Source organism: Eublepharis macularius, chromosome 5 (assembly GCF_028583425.1).
Source record: "Eublepharis macularius isolate TG4126 chromosome 5, MPM_Emac_v1.0, whole genome shotgun sequence".
Taxonomy (NCBI): Eukaryota; Metazoa; Chordata; class Lepidosauria; order Squamata; family Eublepharidae; genus Eublepharis; species Eublepharis macularius.
Genome location: NC_072794.1, coordinates 93,015,618 through 93,028,198, shown reverse-complemented (window position 1 = coordinate 93,028,198; position 12,581 = coordinate 93,015,618). Strand labels below are relative to the sequence as shown.

Sequence of the window (12,581 nt, the reverse complement as noted above, 5' to 3'; positions counted from 1 at the left end):
GCCCTGCATAGATTTACATTCTGCTCTTGGTAGCTATAAAAGAACAACACACAATATGCATTTTGACCTCTGATGCAGTGATGCACATTATGTAGCTCTATTAAAGAGATGGGATGGAAGGTCAAGTGGTGACTCCATCTCTTCTTCTCCCATGAATATGTAAAATCTTGTCCTCAAGAAATGTGATTGAGAGGCCAGTACTCAAAGACACAGACACAGTTTTCAGCTGTAATATTAACAAAGAAATGCTGCTTTGTTAAAAGAAATGAACAAGTTGCTTGGGGGCACTCCAAGAAAATCTCTTTCCTTGGACATTTTTGGAAAAATAAGGAGAATAAATATTCAACAAGGTTGCTATATGTATCTGGAAAAATGAGGTCAATTAGATAAAGCATCTGGTACCTTCCTACACTATAACACTTTGTCTTTGTTTCAAGGAAAATATTTTTGTTTCATTATAATAGGACTTTTGATGATATGCAAGGAAGATAGTGTGCCATCATTCTGCTACTGCAGGAACACTGCCAAACGTGAGCTAATATTGTTTTATGGATTTTCCTAAATTCCACATTGGTATTATTTGTCACCTCAAAAACTCAACACTTCTTTGCATATGCCTTTTATTCTCTACCCACAGACCACAGAGGTATCTGCCTTGCTGTGTGCAAACTATGTAAGCATCCTGAAGTATGCTTGCTTGCCATATTATGGTTTCTTCCTTTGAACTCAATTGTTAAAGCTTGGAGACAAATATATGTGACAAATGCTTCTCATTTCCTAGAATAGCTCCCATTTCAGCAATGTAAAAAGGAACAGATACACTAATATATCAGAGATCTTCTAGCTTGCCTTTAACAGACACTAATGTACATGAAGATTGGAAACTTATTTTTAAAATAAAACTCTGAAAATCTCAGTACTGCATGAGCAGGTTTCTTTACACTTCCCCATGAAATGTCAGTCCCTGGCAGGTAAACCCATCAAGCCCCTCCACAGTGAACACACGATGGTTGCAGTAGAATCAGCTTTATTAGGATCTATGCAGTTCAGGTCTGTTTTCCATCACAAACCCTGACAGAAGTGACAATTCAAATCAAGCAATCTATGTTATAGTTGATTTTTCCCGTGCTCCAAATAACAGTTAGGTTTTGGTGTGCAAGCTTACAAGAGTTCTGTGGGAATCTACTCAGTTATGACTTTAGATTAGGTATACAATTCCTACTTCCCAGCATCTGGGAACAGGAGAGAAAACTGGAATCTAGACACATCAAGGTCACGGCTAGCCGAGACTCGCATATTTCTCTAAGATAACCAGAGAGGCCCTTTCTGAACCTAAGGAATTAACGTCTGCAATATTGTTACAGAGGATCATATAAAGTAATACAACCATTCAGTAATAAAGTAGTATAGCTAAAGTTTCAGCATATTGTGGCACAAGCATTATAACAACAGATAATCATGGCATGGCTATACACAGCCATGACATTCTGCCCCCTCAAAGAGCTTCTTCCCTCTTTAAAGGGGTCTAGGTTTGTCAGGATACAAATCATGAAATTTTTTGATAAGTTCAGGAGCATCCATGTCAGAAGAATGGATCCATTCTTGGTAGCTGGGGTCAAAGTACTTCCAGTGTACAAGGTAATAAAGTTTATTGTATTTAAGCTTTGAGTCTAGAATGCTTTCTATCTCGTGATGGGGTGGGGGGCTCCCCATTCAGGATGCATTTGTCTGAAGGGGGAGCTTTTTTGAGAAGGCTGAAGTGAAAGACCGGGTGGGTTTGATGTAAGTTCCTTGGTAGTTCTATGGTCACTTCATTGATTACTTTTTGAACAAGAAACGGTCCTAAGAATTTCCACCTGAGTTTTTTACTGGGTTGTTCTCCTCGAAGGTGTTGAGTAGAGATATACACATAGTTTCCTTTTTGCAATTTCCATTGTGGAGACTGTTTCTTGTCAGCAAACTTTTTATAGTCCTCCTTGGCTTTGTTCAAATCTTTTTAAATTATCTCCCATTGCGCTGTTAGGTTAGACCACCATTCCCCCAGATCCCCGGGCTGCTAGGAAGTAGGGGTTTGTGTAAATGGTACTTTGCGGTCCCTTCCTAGCCATGTGTAATCATGAAGGGAGAGGCAACTGTGGGACTGTGTACTGAGTTGTTGTATGCGTACTCAGCGAAAGCCAGATAATCAGTCCAATTACCTTGTTGATAATTGATGTAACATCTTTTTTTTAAAAATTTTTATTGGAATTAGAAATATTTTGTCATTTATAACAATCAAATTACTTTAATATTCCAGTTCTAACCCCCTCCCTCCCCCCCCGTTTATTGACTTCCAACAGTTTTCCAACCCTTTGTCTATTCTTCCCCTACTCATTTCAACTTATTTTGTCAATTAAACATATACTTTCACACTCTTCTAAGCTAGTCTATTATAACACAGTGCTAAGTCAATTTCCCTTCACTTATCAACTAACTAATACATTCCTGGCATGTTATTCAATAGTAATAATACTGGTAATATTCTCAATATCCTGTACTCTAACTTATTCATTCTAATGTCATCAATATGGGACAAACAATTTATCCCTCCCTATACATAAGTTGAGTACTCATAAGTGATGAATACATTTATAAGTCAACCAATTTAACTTATACTCTATATGTTACTCTTTACTTCCTCTTATATCTCTTATCTTTATAACATAAAGTCAATCAATTTGACCCATGTTCTGCACATTTCTAAATCGCTATAACCAAAAATACCTTCAGCATAAGTCAATCAATTTAACCTATATTCTATATGCTACTTCTCATTCCCCCCCTTCTTGTATTCATGAATTTTAATTCTGTTAATTCTCAATTACACCCCTATCTGCCAGCAACATAATTAATTAATTAATTTCTATTCTTATATATCACATAATAACTATTACTTAATACTGTATAGAATAATCAAATAGAATAATTGCTTAGTAATTCTTCTTTAACTCTCCTCCCCCCGGTATAGTCACTTCTCTCTTCTTTTGTTTTTCTTCAATAATTTTCAAACTGCCACAGTTCTCCTCCCACCTCCCATTTTTTCACCAAATATTGTTTCAGCTTCTCCCAATCTGTGTTAAACTGTCCTGGATCAAGGTCTCTTAGTTTTCTTGTCAGTTTATCCATCTCCGCCATGTACAGCAATTTGTGAATCCAGTCCTCAATAGTTGGCACTTCTTGTACTTTCCACTTTTGCACGTACAAAAGTCTAGCCGCTGCTGTCATGTAAAAAAGCAATGTCCTATGTTGTGCTGGAATATCTTCCATTCCCAAGTTCAGTAGCAGGAGTTCTGGGTTCTTATTAACTTGAAACTGTAAAATCTCACTTATTACTCTTATTATTTCCCCCCAGTACTGCCTGACTACCTCACAAGTCCACCACATATGGTACAAAGATCCTTCATGCTTTTTACATTTCCAGCATTTATTAGACATGTTCACATTCCCTAGCGCAATTTTCTTTGGTGTCAGGTACCAACGATAGATCATTTTATAGACATTCTCTTTAATGTTAGTGCATGTCGTAATTTTCAAAGTATTTTTCCACAAGTATTCCCACGCCTCCATTGTTATTTCTTTATTAAAATTTATAGCCCACTTCACCATTTGCACCTTAACTACCTCTTCTTCAGTATACCATTTTAACAACACTTTATAGACCTTTGAAATTTCCTTTTTGTCTTCTTGTAAAATTACTTCCTCCAAGTCCGAATTCTCCATTCTTATCCCTCCCTTGGCACAATCCGATTTATAAAGGTCTCTAAGCTGTCTATATTGAAACCAGTCATAGTTTGGAGACAACTCTTCTTGCGTCTTTATTCTTAATTTAGAAAATTCTATTCGTGTTATCTCCTTATACGTTAAACACTGTTGTTCATTATCAACAGTTCTCGGATCTATCGCTTCATAAGGAACCACCCAGGAGGGAATTCCTTCTTGTAGGTAATCTCTGTACTTTTTCCATATTGTGAAGAGGCTTCTCCGAATGTAATGGTGTACAAACATAGAGTCCGCTTTTACTTTATCATACCATAAGTATGCATGCCATCCAAATATTTTTTTGTATCCCTCTAAGGCCAGCAATTTGCGATTTTTAAGCATCATCCAGTCCTTCAGCCAAACCAAGCAGATTGCTTCATAGTAAAGTCTTAGGTTGGGCAGTTGCATTCCGCCTCTCTCTTTCGCGTCCTGTAACACTTTCATTTTCACTCGAGGCTTTTTGCCTGCCCAAACAAAGTCCGATATCTTTCTCTGCCATTTCTCAAACTGCTTGGAATCCCGAATAACTGGTATTGTCTGTAACAAAAACATCACTCTTTGCAGCACATTCATCTTGACTGCTGCAATTCTTCCCAACCATGACAAATTCAATCTATTCCATTTAATCAAGTCTCGCTCTATTTGAGTCCACAATTTCTCATAATTGTTCTTGAATAGATCTATATTCTTTGCAGTCAGCTCAATTCCCAAATATTTCACCTTATTTGTTACTTCACAGTCTGTTATTTCCATAAGTTGCTGTTGTTTTTGTTTAGTCATATTTTTACACAGTATCTTTGACTTCTTTTTGTTTACAAAAAAACCTGCCAAATCTCCAAATTCTGTGATTTTTTCTATTACCCTTGGCATGTTTTCAATTGGATCTTCCACAATTAACATTATATCGTCTGCAAATGCTCTAACCTTATAGGAAAAGTCTTTTATCTTTATTCCACGGATTGCATTATCTTCTCGGATCTGTATCATCAAAATTTCCAAAACCATTATAAACAACAGTGGAGACAATTGATGTAACATCTTAAGAACTGTTCTAACAATTGATTAGTCCTTTCTGTTTGTCCATCAGTCCAAGGATGATGAGCAGAACTAAGCCCTTGTTTGATCCCTGCGATTTTGAGTAGCTCCCACCAGAAGTTGGCAACGAATTGTACTCTGTGGTCGGAGATGACTTTATTTGGAAAGGAGTGGAGTCTGGTGATGTGTTGCATAAACAAAGTAGCTAGTTTCTTGGCAGTGGAGATGGCCATGCAGGGTATGAAGTGAGCCTGCTTGGAAAACAAATCCACAATCACCAAGATTACTGTGTTCCCCTTGGAAAGGGGGAGGTCGGTGATAAAGTCCATTGAAATGATCGACCAGGGTCTGGCAGGGGTTTCTAGTGGCTGTAGTAGTCCTGGGGGTTTCCCTTTCCTGGATTTTCCCATGATCCATGTTTGGCAAGAAGATATGTACTGAGAAATGTCCTTCTTCATATTTGGCCATCAGAATTGCCTTTGTGCCAGGTGCAGCATTTTCAAATATTCAAAATGCCCAGCCAGTTTGGAATAATGACGTTGTTTTAGTACTTCATCTCTCATACTGGCTGGAATATAGAGTTTATTGTTTTGTACCAGTTACCGTTTTCCCCCTGTTGCAGCTCTGCTTTGGGCACTGTGTCCCCCTCCTTTTCTGTTTCTTGTTTAACATTGTCCTCCCAAGAGGGGAGCTTGGGTGGAGCGGTTTTGCTTTTCACTTGGCTGCGAGTGGTTATGGCTCCTCCCAGCTGAGTGGGTGAAAACATGTCTATCACTTCCTCCCTCTGGTTTTCATGTTGGGGCATGCACTAAAGCACATCTGCTAGGAAATTTGTTTTGCCAGGAGCTTCAATGTGAAGTTGAATTTAGAGAAGAACTCCGCCCACCACAGTTGCTTAGCACCAAGTCTGCGGGGGTTACATAAAGCTTCTAAGTTTTTATGATCAGTTCACACTTCAAAAGGCACCTTTGCTCCTTCCAGCCAGTGCCTCCACATAGACAGCGCTAATTTGATAGCCCTGCCTCTTTATCCCAGACCGCCCAATGGCATTCAGTTTCAGAGAATCTTTTGGACACGTAAGCACAGGGGTGTAACTTTCCATTATCATCTGCTTGGAGCAAGACTCCTCCCATAGTTACATCACTAACGTCCACCTGCACGATGAACTTACGATTTTCATTGGGGTGCTGCAGAGCAGGTTTGGAAATGAATGCTTGTTTTAGTTGGTCAAATGCATCCTGGCATTTTTGCGACCAATTCAATTTTGCACTCGGTTTGGCCCCTTGTAGCCCTTTCTCTTTGGTTTTGAGTAAATCAGTTAAAGGTAAGGAAAGTTGGGCAAAATTTTTTATGAAGGGGTGGTAGAAGGTAGAGAATCCTAGGAAGGATTGTAACTGTCTCCTGGTTTTGGGGGGCTCCCATCCCACTACTGCTTGGATTTTGTTTGGATCCATTTTCAATCCATGCCCTGAGACTCTATAGCCCAAGAAATCTAATTCTTCTTTGTGGAATTCACACTTCGATAGCTTTACAGGCGAACAGTTGTCTTTTAGGGCTTTTAACACTTTTCTGACCAGTTCTATGTGTGACTTTTTATCCGGAGAAAAAATCAACACATCATCTAGATAAACCACCACACCTTTGTACAGGTGATCGTGTAATTCTTTATTAATTAAATTCATAAAAACACCAGGGGTCCCTTGAAGACCGAACGACATCACCCAATACTCAAAATGCCCAAAGGGGTGTTGAATACAGTTTTCCATTCATCTCCCTCCTGAATTCTTACCCTGAAGTATGCGTCCTAATTTTGAGAAGATTTTCGAGAATAATTTCGAGAAGTCTAATTTCGAGAAGATTTTCCCCTGAACGACCACGCTCAACAAATCTTTGATGAGAGGGAAGGGGTATGCATTTGACATTGAAACAGCATTTATTCCTCTGTAGTCAGTGCAAAGTCTTAGTCTGCCATCTTTTTTCTTGTGGAACAACAGCGGAGTGGCATGGAAGGAGCTGGCTGGGCAGATGAAACCTTGCACCAGGTTTTTGTCGGTGAAGACTCTAAGCTCCTCCCGCTCTTCTCTGTTCATTGAGTACAGCGTCCCTTTCAGAAGTTTTTTTACGGGGATGAGTTCATAAGTGCAGTCTGTGGCTGTCTAGCAGAGCCCCTTTAAGTCCATTGCCTGTATTGGTTCAGGCTTCTAAGTTTCCACAGGCCCACTTCTAGCTTAGCATCCTGGGAGCAGAATGTCTGGCTCAGCTAATTAACTGCACCTGCAAGCTGTTGCCGAGAGAGGGGGCCTTGAGAAACAAGGGAGTCTTATCCCAGTTCCCGCCTAGCAACGCGGATTGCACGCACCTCTGATTGGCTAGGAATCTGAGAGGGGGAGGTTGGCTCCTCTCAGCCGAGAGATTGCTCGAGACTATTTTTCCAGCAGAGGAGGGAGATATTTTTGCTCTGTGCCAGGCCTGACGACCAGACCTGCCTGGTATAGTTTAAGGAGTTTGTTAATGACAGTAAGCCTCAAGTTTTCCTCAGAGAAATGTTAGTCAGCTATAGTTAATATAGACAAGCTTTATTTGTTTTAAATGCCCTTTGCTTGTGCCTGAGTAGAGTGTTTCCTGCTACTTGCATACATTCTTTTTGAGGTAATAAACACCCTTTATGTAAGCCTTGTGTCTGTGAGTGTCTGACCAAGTGTGTGCAGAGTCCCCCAGGTTGGAAAAGAACCCAGAGACTGGTGAGTCTCAACAGGAGGGGTAAGGGCTATTCTTCCAGGAGGCCTGCTAGGGGTTTGAGTGGCTGTAAGCAGCACTTGAAACGGCAGGCGGGAGGTACCCCCTTGGACCCCTGTACCTGGATAGTGGCATGGGGGGTGGGGGGGGAGCTCATTAGCTTCTTCCTCCTCATACACTTGTTTCAGGTCTTGGTACTCCAGAGGGATCTGTTCCATTTGCTCTTGTGTTAGCAACACGGATTCTAATATCAGGGGAGCATTTTGGCCCCATTCTGGGGTCCATTTATGTGCTCAGCATTCCCCTTTCTCAAAGACCAACAACCCCATCTTCCAATTGATTTGGAGGTCATGCTCCTACAGCTATCTGATCCCGAGCACCAATGGGTATTTGGTGGCTATGATTACTATAAAAGTCCTGGATTCCCAGTGATTTCCCATACCCAGCAGGGTAGGTTCTGACTGATAGCCAGTGGGTTCCTCTTTCATGTGGGACCCATCCATTTGTTCAAATACAATGGGCTGCTCTAATTTTGTGATGTCTAGCCCGAGTCCCATCACTAGAGCAAGAGCTATTAGGTCTCGAGAGAGCCCAAGTCTACTAACACTTGTACTCACATATGAGTTCCCTTTTTTGGGTTAACAAGAGTCACTGGCATCGGTAACTCATTAAGAAGCCAAACAACATAATGCAAGTTGTAGTTTATTAAAATGCCAATGTATGGAGTTTTATCAAAGCTTTAAATGTTACAAGTTGTAATTGTAGATTCTTTATTGTTACTTGCTATTTGTTATATGTTTTTATTGTTATATTTAAAAAATGAAAAATTAATTTAAAAAATTAAAAAAAAAACAAGAGTCACTGGCATAAAAAGTAAGGCCCCTTTTTTCCTCACCTTTGGCATTGGATCAGACCGGACCTGCCATCGGGACCTTTTATGGCAGGCTGTTGGCATTTCCTGTGGTGGTGGGGAATTTGGTCATCCTTCCCTTCAGAGGGTGTTTCGGTTGCCACTTCCATAGCTTCAGTGGCTTGCAGCCCTGGCTCAGGCTTAGTCCACTTCGGGAAGCTTCTTTTGGGTACCGCTTTAGTGAATGGTGCCGGTTTCTTTGGGGGTTGGAGTTTTTCTGTGGGTTCTTTTTTACTTGGGCACTCCACTGCGAAATGTCCAACCCCCCACATTGGATACATTGGCCTCACTGCCAGCGCAGAGACCTCTCCATCTCTGGGGGTTGAGATCTAAGTCGTTGCTGTTCTTTGGCTCCCCATGCTCGGTTGCGGCACCTTGGATCCCCTTGTTGATGCGATTTCATGAGTCTCACTATTTGTTCTTGGTTCTCGACCTGACACGCCAGCTGGATCCATCATCCCAGCAGGGTTCCTGAGTTGTCCTGTATTAGAGCTTTTGCTACTAGATCTGTGTTTAGTCCGTCTCGGAAGAATTCTATTTTCATTCTTTTGGTCTAGTCATGTATTTTGGCTGCATATCACCTGCATATTGCCTGAATTCAGTGGCATATTCACACACCGTCCTGTGGCCTTGCCAGAGTGTTTTAAGTTTGGTTCTTGCCCTTTCCTCTTCCACAGAATCTTCGAATTGGGCTTTCAGCGTCTGCACAAATGCATCCAGAGTCCATAATTCCAGCACATTGACCTCATATAGGGTTACATACCAATCCGCAGGTCCGCTCAAACACGATCCCAAATGACTTACCCGACTGTGTTCATTGGGGAATAGGTGGCCCCAGTTTTGGAAGAACTCCAAAGTCTGTACCATGAAAAATCTCAATTTCTCTGGGGCTCCACTAAAATTTGCATCAAGCTTTGGCCACCCAGGATTCACTCCTTGTGCAAATTGCACTGGTGGTCCTAGCGCTTGTACTTCTTGGGGCCCCGGCTGAGGAGGAACCATCCACCCATTGGGTGGTGGTAGCACAGGTCCCCCCCCCCAGTTGTGGCTGTAATCAGGGTTGGTACAGAGGTGTCCTCCCAAGAAGTTGTTAGGGAGGGATGTCTCATGGCGGTTGAGGCCCCGGTTGCAGTCTTGGTCTCTCAGGCATTAGAACTTAAAGTGATGGGTGATGAAGGCGTTGGCCCTATGGGGTTCCAAAACACCAGGGTTGGAGTAGCCTTGTATCCATTCCTTGATTCTGGGGCCTTCCAGATTCCCCCAAGGCCAGTGAATCTTGCAGTGCACCCCACCTGGGGGCACCTCCCAGTGATTCTTGATCACATCTTGGGAGCAATGGTGGTTGTCACAGTGGCACTGCAGCTGCGGCCCCGAGAGTTGAGTTGGCTGGTTGAGCCATCAATGGGACTCCCCGGTCTCCTTGGTGGCGAATGACCTCAGAGATCCTCTCCAATGAAGGCATTAGTAATCCACTCTGCTGGGTGATTGCAAGGCTCATTTGTAATTCCGTCTGCTGTGTTGTAGCAGGACCCATTTGTAATCCAATTTATGGCCCGGAGGCCCATGGTAGGGGACATCTTGAGGTCAACCCAATTGGCAAGGAAGGTTCAATGCTCCCATGTTGTAGGGCTGTGATGTGGGTTCCCCTGTCCTCTGCTAACAGGAATCCGACTGGGCACAAAGTTCCCAAGCCCTCTTGAGATTCCTTGAATAGTCCAGTTCGGTACAGATTGTCTGCAATATCGGCTGTGCTCATTACCCCTTTGGTTTGGGCTGCTGCTTAATGGTGGTCCTGAAGGGAGGGAGTTAATCTTGTTCCTTGCCTCCCGTCCTGGGTGAGTCCCTTTAGTGCAAGCAGTTCACTTTTCACCTGCTGCAACTCTCTTTTTTAAAAAAAAATAAAAAAAATTATTGGATGGGTTTACAAACACACATATAAAAATCATTATCATGGTTCACCCCATTGCATTTTCCCCATCATTCCCCCTCCCCTTTTCTGGTGACTCCCAGCAGTTTTCCATACCCAACTTAATCTAAAAGGTATATCATATAAATTCTTAAAGTCTATAATAATAATGTAATAATGTAATATATATCTATATTATACCTATCAAATCTCTTTAATTGTCTTAACAATCTACACTTACTATATTGCTTATCTTAGTTAAAAATATAAAAATTATATAAGTAATGATAGGTACATATACTAACTAAAAAAAACAAACTATATATGTATATGTAACATACTATTTCTTACATACCAATTAACTATATTATCTATATTTCACATATACTCCCTATAACCTTATTACTCATAATTATACTCCCCTGTAAATATACTATACTAATCCAATAAAATACAATAAAATATACCCCTTTTTAGCCTTAAGTAAGTTTCTATCTCCCCTACTTCTCCAAAGACCACAGTTTCCCCTTCATGTCCCACTTTTTCTCCACATATTTCTTAAATTTTTCCCAACTTAATGTATAGTCCAATTCTTCTTGTTCTTTCAATTTCCTTGTTAGTTTGTTCATTTTTGCCATGTTCAGAACTTTCAAGATCCAATCTTCCATAGATGGTATCTCCTGAGTCTTCCACATCTGCGCATAACACATTCTGGCCGCCGTAATCATAAAAAACACCATAACTCTGTCCATTTTATCAAAATCTTCTAGGTTCATACATAATAATAGCAATTCCGGGGTTTTATTTATGTTCCTTTGTAAAATATCTGACATAACTTTAACTATATCCCCCCAGAACTGCTTAGCCTTATCACAAGTCCACCACATATGATAGAATGAACCTTCATGTTGTTTACATTTCCAACATTTATCAGACATCTGGCTATTAACCATTGGCCAGCTTCTTCGGTGTTTTTTTAATATCTAACATAGAAAACTACAAAAAACTACAAAAATACAAAGGAAAGAAAAAGGGGGGAAAGGGGAGGGGGCTGGAAAAGGGGGAAAAGCAACATACAAACAATAAACACTACACTACATCTCTTGTATTCCCTTCATGCTGCAATTTTTCTTAAAAGTTAACTTTCTAACATGCGATCAGATTAGTAGATCTTATACAATACCTGCCATATTCAGGATCAGATCTTCTTTCCCCCCCACTTGCGTCTCGGTCTCAATTCTCTGCGCAGCTGGAGCAGCTGTGCCCGCTCTCTCCTCCCCCCCACCTTCCCCTTCAGACTTTGGACGTTCGTCTTGATGGAACTCCTGATGGTTGAACAAAAAGTCTGTCAGCTGGGCTTCCGATGTAATCTTATAAGTTTGATCCTTATAACTAAACAAAACGCCTTCTGGAAACAACCATTTATATTTCACATCACATTTTCTCAAGAAAGCCGCAAGTCCTTTATACTTGGATCTTCTTTTACGAGCCAAAAATGGAACATCCTTCAAAATTTTAACCTTGTTGCCCAAATAGTCCAAGTCCACATTGTACGAATTATATAAAATGGTGTCCCGAGTCTTCCTGGATGAAAAGTCAATAATAATCTCGCGAGGCAGCTGCCGCTTCATTACATACTTTGAAGATGTCCGCCGGACCTCCAAGATGTCGCTTTTTAACTCTTCTTTAGTTGCCTCTGCGAATGTCGCCAAAAGTCCAGACACCACATCTTTTAAATTTTCATTTTCCTCCTCTTTTACATTCTGAAGACGCACGGTCCACTTGCAATCCTATTATTTGATTCTCCAAAAGCTTCACTTCCTTACTTGTTGCTTTCATGAGTACTGTGTTCTCGTGCGCAGACTGCTCTGCTCCGGTCGCTGTTTCTTTAATGGCTTTCACTTCGCTCTCCACTGAATCAGCCTTTTGCCCCATTTCATTCAGTTTCGCTACAAAGGGCTGCACAGCATCGAAAACTGCTCGTCTCACCAACTCTTCCAAAGTTTCCCCCTTCCCCTGTAACGTCGCCATCACTGATTTACTCATTGCTGGGCTCTGCTTTCTCGTCGCCATCTTAGGGGGGGGGGGACGCCAACTGAATTCCGAAACTCGGTAAAGGGGGAAGAAATCCGCGCCTTCTTAGCTTCAGCTCCCACCAATCCTTCGCATACGCTTAAGAATCAGAAGGGATTCGCT

General features: G+C 41.3%; 1 protein-coding gene across 1 annotated transcript in view; it reads right to left on the bottom strand.

Annotated features, from left to right (window-relative positions):
• Nucleotides 1-12,581, bottom strand: part of TRABD2B (TraB domain containing 2B) — a 701,502-nt gene that overhangs the window by 28,730 nt on the left and 660,191 nt on the right. The window lies entirely within an intron of this gene.